We start from the raw sequence: 10,287 nt of genomic DNA, 5'->3' as shown, positions 1-10,287 counted from the left end.
AAATCGGGAGCAGAGCAAACACGGACCTCTAACAACATCAGAGGCGGGATCAGGTGCCACGGAGGAGTAAGCATCAGTTGCCGACCGGTCATACCCGCCGTGTGCTCCTTGTCATGATCGGGATAAATGGCAAAATCCGTAGACAATTCAGGGTGTAAACAATGGTCTAACAATTAGTATGAAAAATGTTAGTCAGCATTTTATATCCTTGATTCATCAACTTGTTTGTCAATAACTTGCCTCGTTTTAGAAGTTTTTCATACGTAGAGCATGCTCTTGCGTATTGAATCAACTGCTAGACAAAAGCCCATATGCAGGTGATAAGGGTTTGTTGCTACTTATGATCGGGGAGTTAAGGATTGAAAAATTGAAGTCATCACGTTTATATAAAGCTTGTTTGTTAGGTTACCATTAAAGTCCTTTTCTAGTAAAATATCCAACAATGAAGCAGATGTATCCGACTCTGTTGTATATTTTATTTCAAGATCACTGGGATATATCGAATCGACATATGAATGGAAGTAACTATTGTTAATAGATAATTATTTTTTACATTAAGTATTTAGGTCAACCTTAAAGGTTCTTTTCAAGATCAACAACAACCATACTTATGTGCGAGCACTCCCAAATCGTGAGGGTTTTTTTTTCAAATTATTAAACCCGAGAATAAGGATTAGGGTAAGATCATATATGAACAAAGGTGTTAAAGGTACATGTAAACGCTGCCTTGATATGATTCGTATGAAATCGTAAAAACCATTATAATATTTTCTACTAATTTAAATCCTTTCAATTAAATGCATTTTATTGAAGGAAAGAAAAATAAAAATAAGATCAGTCACTTAAAAAATGAGATTCAAAATCCTTTGTTCGCTTTTCATGATAATCCTTAAATGCATGTATTCAAGTAAATGTTTGTATATTTTTTTCTATTCTAATGGTTTTATCATCAATGTCGGTTTTTTTTCATGCTTCATCAAACTTTCCGTACCATCTTTTGTATTTAGTATCGTTTATTGCTGACTTAGCATAGAGGTCATTAAGGCTGGACTCGTGACAGTTTTTGTACCACCATGCACCTTGAAAGGTAGCTGCGAAGTTGAAAATTGTATGAACATCATTGTTTTGATCTTTTGTAGCATATTTCATTCCACTGTGCTGCCTGACTGTCATCTGAAAGTATATGTAATTAACGCTATCCTCTGTAAGAATGTTTAAAATGAATAATTCTTCTTACATGTAAAAGGGGCATACTATTGATTTTCGTTGCCTAATGGGGAATTAAAATTAGAGACACATACAGTGGAATCATTTTAATACGTGGGGGTCAATGTTGGTGGGCAAGCAAAATTTTTCATCCCAACAGCAAAATTAGAGTACTTGGCTTTTCCTCTCTGACCATAAAATCTCTGGAGATCTACTCGAAGTTCATGCTTTTCATTCTTTGAGAGTGAATGTAGAGCATCATTTCCTGTAGGACAAAGTTGAAAATATACCCTGAAAATCAATTGATTCTTAGGAGACACATAAGCTGATATATGTAGAGTATATTTGTACATATTTAAAACTAAGGAATGTCCGAAATTCTGAAAAAGTGGAAAATGCTTTGCAGTTTCTTAAATTTAATCAAGACTTTACATATTGTTGCACTGATCGTCATACCTATCCAATAGATTCTCGTAGGATCTCCAAAGCCAGCTTGATATTTACTCCAGGTTCTTTAAAAAATTTGTGGAACCGTCTAGTCTTTTTTGAATGACCTTTTAATGTAACGATTAAATATTATGTTATAACTATTATCTTTAGATGGAATATTACAAAGCAAAAATTTCAAGAAGACTTATAGTGACTCACAGTTCAACCCCCTCCCTCTGTTGTTATGTTGTAAACTGTTTTCCGCAAAACTCCATCCGGATTAAATGTGTACACACCATCCTGGATTCTTCTTTAAGATGGTTTTACAGTCTTTGTAATTGACTGAAGCTAGTGAAAGGTATAGCAATTTGTAAAATGTAACTGAAAAGTAATACTTGTTTGAAAATCAGTGTCGTAAAATATCATTTCAATTTAGAGCATACCTGTGTCATACCATATTTTTGTCACATTGTATGTAGAGACAACTTTCACTTTTAAGGAAAAAAGGTGTACAGTCTCAACCTGCGATCCAATCAGTTTCCAAGACCAACAAGAACCCTGAAGACGTTGATGAAGTTTTGCCGTAATGTTAGAAAGAAATCAGAACAAAAGCTGTAAGGAATAGATTCAATAGGCAAGTTAATATTTCATTTTATTTATTTATAATATTTTGTTTTGCTTTCTTTTATATCATATACAAAAAATCAATTTTAATCAAAGTATATTTAATTTTTCATTCTTTTTTTTTTATAATCTGCATTACTTGTTCATTAATAAAATGGATATATCGGCTTGGCCAAGACCAGGTGCCCATTTCCAACTAAATGATGTTATATAGATGTAACTCTTTATAGTTATATATAATCTAAATGTCTTTTGTTGCATTGAAAAGATCAGAATGAGAGCTTTCCATTGGTATATAATATCATATATATAGTATCTGCATTTTTGAAAAAAACAACAGAATACAGTCAAAGATTCATAATTTTTGAAGCGTTATGCTGTTGCACTTGTTTTTTTACATTTTAAATAATGGTTAATTAAAATTATTTTGAATGAAGCATTCCAAAATAAATGTACTCTATTATAGAGAAATCATTCTGGTTAAGTTTATTTTTTACAGAAAAGAAAAAGGATAAAAATTGTGGAAATTATGAATAAATGTGTGCAGATATACCTTTGTTATATAATTTAAGATTTATCAATGTCTGAATAAATGCATAAATTTCTATCAAGAAAGAGCAAATATAATTTGTTTAAAAAATCTTATTTAACTTAAGAAAAAAAGTACTATGAGAAAAAATATAGTGGTTATATTGTAAAATGTGTGCGCATTTTGTATTTTATTTTCAATACTGGTCTAATATTTTGTATAGTCCGTAGCCCCATATTTCATTATAGTTTGTTTTCAACAAAAGAATGTAGAATTAATCATGCTCTTGTTTAATATTTTCACAGCTTCCAGTAAAGTAAAAAACAGTAATGAATAGCCTTTGCGCTAACGCCGAAAGAAGTTATAGAAGAATGATTGCTGTCCGTAGCCCTGTATAGTCCGTAGCCCCAATATAATAACTTCCAGAAAAAGTCATATACATTATTGATACAATAACTACAATACAAAAACATGTTTATTCGAACAAATGCAATGTTTTTAAATACAAATACCACTGTAATTAAAAATAAAATATCTGAAAATTAACATTTTTCAACTAAAAGCTTGCTTCTGTAGTCTGCCCTGTTATGTTTGTGGTCACAACATATTTCTAAATATACATGATAAAGTTTTCCTTCTTGTGATACTTACTATCAATCCATTTACAATGATTAGCATTGAAATATTTTTAAAAGAATATTTAGCCACACAAATCCTACTTACAAAAGGGCTACGGACTCTACAAATAAATTTATCAAATTTACAGACCATATAACCGTACTTCTGTATTAGCAAGAGATTTTTCTCCTACTTGTATCTACAGCAAAATAGGGATTCAATGGTTTATTAGTTTTCATCGACCAGTCTTAACATCCCATTGTAGGATTTGTGGGATTTGATCCCAAAACATAAGGATCAACTCCTTACTTTTCAATTTAGTACAAAGTGAGGCCTTCACTCTTATAATTGTGCCACCCAATCTACTTGTCACTGAATTGTTAATTTAAAAAAACACTGATTCTTTAAGGGTAAATATTGTACTATTATGTTTTTTACTTCAAATGGTCAATCATGTTTTGCAATTTATTTTTTTTTTATTTACACCATATGATTATGATAAATTATATACTGATACACCTTTTGAATGACCATCTTGAGTTATATGCATTACATTAAATCGAAAAAAAAAATATGAAGCAATAATGAATATAGTCCGTAACCCCTCCCCCCACACACAAATCATGCCTTAAATTGATTTAATTTCAGCTCATGTTGCTTTTATTCATTATAGTTTGAACAACAATTATGCTTTAATTAGTTGAACTGGAATTTCATTTGGCATTGAAAGTACATAGTACATTAGACAATTGATTTTTAAATATGGTATTATAAATACTCAAACTAAGTGGTGTGAACTGTTATAGAAAACCAATTAATAAAAAAATTGCCCGAAATTTAATTAAACAATTATATTTTCTTTAAGTTAATTGTCCACAATAGAAATTTTTAACGGTATAGTCCGTAGCCCCCGTGCTTACATGAAATTTATCCTTCTTAGATGCTAAATTAAAGCTCATTCTTGGTCTTTAGATGGTTTTAAACAATATTTTATTATCAAACACCATTTACATGTAATTCTGACATGTATTATTTTGTTCTGACTATTTATATTTTACTCTTATTGTGAATTTATATAGAGTTTTTGTTTTATTTTGTTAAATTTCACAGGATTTTGTATAAATTTACTTAATATCCAAATGAAAGGATTTATTAAACACATGTGAACTCCAAGATGATAATTTTAACAACTGGAAAAAGCAACTATTTTTCTATGGTCTCTCATTAAATGAAAATACTATATGTATAGTCCGTAGCCCAAGGTCTCAAAATAGTCAATCAAAACATATCTGACACAGTTTTTCTCTGAGTATTTCCAAATAAGTTTGCCCCGTATACAGTATATTTAGAAAAATTGAAAGTACTTTAATGTATTTTTATTTCAAATGTCCAAATATTAAGAGTAGAAAAACTCTCAAAGATTAACAAATTTACCCATGTCCTTTATATACGGTAACATTTAAATGGAAATGAATTATGTGATTTGTTTTGCTCAGACAATATTTTGTGAAGAGTTTGTATTTGAATTATACTTTTTTTGTTAAGTTGAATATGATAAAGATGAATATTATGCCTGAAACTGTGTAGTCCGTAGCCCACTTGGGTCTCTGCTATAGTAAGAGTGAAATCTTATTAACCGCTTGACAGAAATTTCAGACAATCTGCCAAAAGGATGTAGTGTTACATAGAACATACTTGTAATACATTTCATTTGACTTCATTTTTTTGTTAATCTACAACCAACATGGGCACCTGATCTTGGCCAAGCCGATATTTCAAAAACTGACCTGCTGTCGCCCGCGTGGCGCAGTGGTTAGAGCGTCTGCTCTAGAGTCGCGAAGTAAGGAGTTGATCCTTACGTCGCGGGTTCGAATCCCACTGTGGGACGTGGAGACCGGTCCTTCGGACGAGACCGTATAAAAAACGAGGTCCCGTGTCGCAGTATGTGCTGGCACGATAAAGATCCCTCACTGCTCAATGGCCGTAAGTGCCGAGTATAGGACAAAATTTGCAGCTCTCCACCGGCAAGTGGTGGCGTCTCCATATGAGTGAAAAATTCTCGAGAGGGACGTTAAACAACATACAAACAAACAAACAAGAACTGACCTTGGGAAGACGGGGCACTTTGTCGCCATTAGAATAAACAAAAAAGAGGTCAGCATACAAGCAAAGTTGGATCACTGACTTCATGTTATTTTATTCTAGATAACACAAAATATCCTTACATATAATGTCAAATGCTTATTGTCATAAGTATTAGACGATACCTTTTGCGTGCATAAAAATTAAGCAGTAGACTTAATCCAAGCACCCAACACTTTTATATCACTATTTACAAGTATTGCATATCTATAAAAATTTTGTGTTCCATAGCATTTTCATTAGACATATGACCTGAGTAATCTAAAATACCAATATGGGACTTATCAAAAGATATTTTATAGTAGATTTTTGAAATCAAGAGTCTTTCTTTAAAGTCTGATTCAGGATTTTTCTTTTTTGAGGATTTTTGCTGAAATAAAGTCATTTTTGAAAAATGATAGATTTCCAATTATTCAAGCATATTTAAATTTTTGCCCTTGATAAATTCACACCCAAAGATATTATTTCGATCCAATTAGTACTAATGTCTATCTGCACGAATTATTGTTTTTCACAAATGCAAGAAAACCTGCGTATTTTGGGCATTTCACACGTATATTTCACACACTTTCATTTTAAAGAGTCAAATGCAAAATTCTCTATTACAAACCAATTCTATAAAACACACAGGGGGCAATGATCAAAATTTTGGATTAGAAAATATATTTTTTAATATAAACATAAGTAAAATTAAATTAAGAGAGAGTGGGAGGATGGGAGGAAAAAGAACGCATTTGATTCCACAAAGCCTTACAGGGCACAAACAAGAAAGAGCACATTCCATGACTTTTGTTCGTTCACAATTTATAAACATTGAAAATCATGGATAATGAGCTTGTAAAATGGTTAAGCCTTCAGTACAAAGAGCGCCAATCAGCTTCTTGTTTGAAAATTATTTTGAAATTCTAGAAGAAAATGAAAAACAAACTAGTAGACTAATTGTTCTTGAACAATTAGAGGTCTTTCCACCTTTAAATTTCATATATTCTTTACATTTAACTCTTTACTGTTTATTTTTTTTACAAAAGAAACTAGAAATGGCTTGAGAGATGGAAAAAAATGAAAATTTTAAATGACCTTCACCTTTGACCTTGAACAGATATTCAAGGTCAAAGGTCAGGGGTCACATTGCTATTAACCCCATGCTTCTACCACTTTTAGTTATGAAGTTATAAGGCTTACTAGTAAGCGCAAAGACATTAAAGGGCGATAACTTATATAAGGGGTCACCGGATACTTTCGCACTGAATAGATTGAAGTTGTGTCTAAAGACCCTGAATACATTAGTGAAGGTTTCGTGTCTCTGCGGTTTACGGTTTCAGAGGAGTAGCGATAACAAGGTTTTTCGCACAAGGGGCAATAACTTTTAAAAGGGTTAAGCTAAGGGGACAAGATTGAAATCTTTGAAATAGTTTTAAAAGTAGAAATTAAAGATGCAAAGATATACTGCATATGTTGAAAGATAAAAGAGCTATAAAAAGAGCTTTATTTCTCTTATTTGGAATGACCTTGACCTTTGACCTTGACATAAACTTCAAGCTCTAGGGTTAAGGAATCTAATGCAGTTAGTTTCATGTCTCTACGACTTATAGTTTTGAAAATTTTTCATTATTTGTAAACTTCAAAAACTTTCAGGGGCAATAACTCATAAAAGGGCTCAACGAATCCTTCCGTAATGAATAGATTGAAGAGTCTCCTCAATTAGTCGAAGACATTGGTGAAGGTTTCGTACCTCTATGGTTTACGGTTTCAGAGGAGTAGCGATAACAAGTTTCTAGCGAAAGGGGCAATAACTGCGAAAGAGGTCATAGGTTATATGCGTTGGGTCAAATTTGTTCATAACTTTTTATAACCTTTACGATGAACACAAAATCTTTTCAATAAATGTCGAAACAAAAAATCAACGGAAGAAAAATAATAATAATAACTAGTAGACTAATTGTTCTCGAACAATTAGAGGTCTTTCCACCTTCTTCAAATTTCATATATTCTTCATATTTAACTCTCTACTGTTTATTTTTATACAAGAGAAACCAGAAATTGCTTGGAAAATGGAAAAATGAAAAATTTAAAAATTTCGAAATGACCTTGACCTTTGACCTTGTGAAAATAGTGAAGGTCAAGGGTCAAGGGTCACATTGCACTTGACCCCATGCTTCTACGACTTTTAGTTTTAAAGTTATAAGGTTTAACAGTAAGCAAAAAGACATTAAAGGGCAATAACTCATAGAAGGGGTCATCGGATCCTTTCGCACTGAATAGATTGAAGTTGTGTCTAAAGACCCTGAAGACATTAGTGAAGGTTTGATGTCTTTACGGTCTACGGTTTTGGAGGAGTAGCGATAACAAGATTTTTAATGAAAAGGGCAGTAACTTTTAAAGGGGTCAAACTTTGGGGACAAGTATGAAATATTTGAAATAGTTTTAAGAGGACATATTAAAGATGCAAAGATATATAGTATTTGTTGAAAGACAACAAAGATATAAAAAGAGCTTAACTTCTCATTTTTGGAATGACCTTGACCTTTAACCTTTGCATATTTTTTAAGGTCAAAGGTCAATTAATCTTATGCAGTTGGTCCCATGTCTCTATGACTTATTGTTTTGAAAATTTTTAATTATTTGTAAACATCAAAAACTTTCAGGGGCAATAACTCATAAAAGGGGTCCACGAATACTTTCGCAATGAAAAGATTGAAGAGTCCCCTCAAGTAGTCGAAGACATTGGTGAAGGTTCTGTACCTCTACGGTTTATGGTTTCGAAGGAGTAGCGATAACAAGGTTTTATTGCGAAAGGGGTTGTAACTCCTTAAGGGGTCATAGTTCATATACGCAGGGTCAACTGCAAAAATCTTTTACAAAGTACATTCTTATGGACCATGAATCTTTTCGATATCTTTTGAAACAAAAAACCATTCGGCGGAAAAATAATAAAAATAATAATAATAACTAGTAGACTAATTGTTCTCGAACAATTAGAGGTCTTTCCACCTTCTTTAAATTTCATATATTTTCCATATTTAACTCTCTACTATTTATTTTTATACAAGAGAAACCAGAAATGGCTTGAAAGATGGAAAAAATGAAAATTTTAAAAATTTTGAAATGACCTTGACCTTTGACCTTGAATAAATATTCAAGGTCAAAGGTCAAGGGTCACATTGCACTTGACCCCATGCCTCTACGACTTTTAGTTTTAAAGTTATAAAGTTTAATAGTAAGCACAAAGACGTTAAAGGGCGATAACTCATATAAGGGGTCATCGGATACTTTCGCACTGAATAGTTTGAAGTTGTGTCTAAAGACCCTGAAGACATTAGTGAAGGTTTTGTGTCTCTACGGTTTATGGTTCCGGAGGAGTAGCGATAACAAGGTTTTCAGGAAAAGGGGCAATAACTTTTAAAGGGGTAAATCTTAGGGGACAAGTATGAAATCTTTGAAATGGTTTTAAGAGGACATATTAATGATGCAAAGATATTTAGTATATGTTGAAAGACAAAAGAGATATAAAAAGAGCTTAATTTCTCATATTTTGAATGACCTTGACCTTTGACCTTTGTATATATTTTAAGGTCAAAGGTCAATGAATCTTATCCAGTTGGTTTCATGTCTCTACGACTTATTGTTTTGAAAAAAAAATATTATTCGTAAACTTCAAAAAGTTTCAGGGGCAATAACTCATAAAAGGGGTCCACAAATACTTTCGCAATGAAAAGATTGAAGAGTCCCCTCAATTAGTCGAAGACATTGGTGAAGATTTCGTAGCTCTACGATTTACGGTTTCGAAGGAGTAGCGATAACAAGCTTTTATTGCGAAAGGGGTAATAACTCTTGGAGGGGTCAAAGTTCATATACGCAGGGTCAACTGTAAAAATCTTTTAAAGAGTACATTCTTATAGACTATAAATCTTTTCGATAGATCTTGAAACATAGAATCACATCAGGGGGTGGAAAAATAATAATAATAATAATAATAATAATAATAATAATAAACAGAAGAATATCAATAGGTCTTTCCACAGAAAGGTGGAAAGACCTAATAATAAACAGAACAATTTCAATAGGTCTTTCCACAGAAAGGTGGAAAGACCTAATAAGAATAATAATAATAATAAACGGAAGAAAATCAATAGGTCTTTCCACAGAAAGGTGGAAAGACCTAAAAAGTAAATATACAAATGAAAATAAAGGGCTAATTTTGCATAGACAGTGCAATCAGATCTATAAAATATCAATACTGGATAAGAATATGAGGGACTTTGATAATGAGTTACAAGAAATAAAAAAAAGTAATAATAAGTAAGATAATAAAATCTACTCATGACTCATGAATATTTATAATCAATTAAAATTCGAAAAGATGAAATACATTTACTTGTTTCAAAAATCGAGAATTCTCTTTTATCACTCTCTTTACTTATCTCAATTTCGTACGTTGGAAATATCCGAGCAAACATATATCTCTAAAAACATCAGGTTGGATCATGTGGCATGGAGGAGAAAGTATTCCCTATCAACCAGTCTAAGAGTGACTGAGCAAATTTCTGTGAATCAACGAGACGTTTAGTATTCATCTAGATGCTTGAGTTTCTGATTGACAAGATCTATGTGGTTTTTGGAGATCAGGTCTTCTAACAATCTATTGGAATTCCCATGGGTACCAATTGCGCAACGTTATTAGTAGACCTTTTTGTATTCATATGAAGCAGAATTTGTTCAAAATCTTGTACGTGAAAAGA

The sequence above is a fragment of the Saccostrea echinata genome, unplaced genomic scaffold (assembly GCF_033153115.1).
Source record: "Saccostrea echinata isolate AGI-Se365-2 ecotype Australia unplaced genomic scaffold, CSIRO_AGI_Sech_v1 ptg000012l, whole genome shotgun sequence".
NCBI lineage: Eukaryota > Metazoa > Mollusca > Bivalvia > Ostreida > Ostreidae > Saccostrea > Saccostrea echinata.
This window is presented reverse-complemented; position numbering follows the sequence as displayed.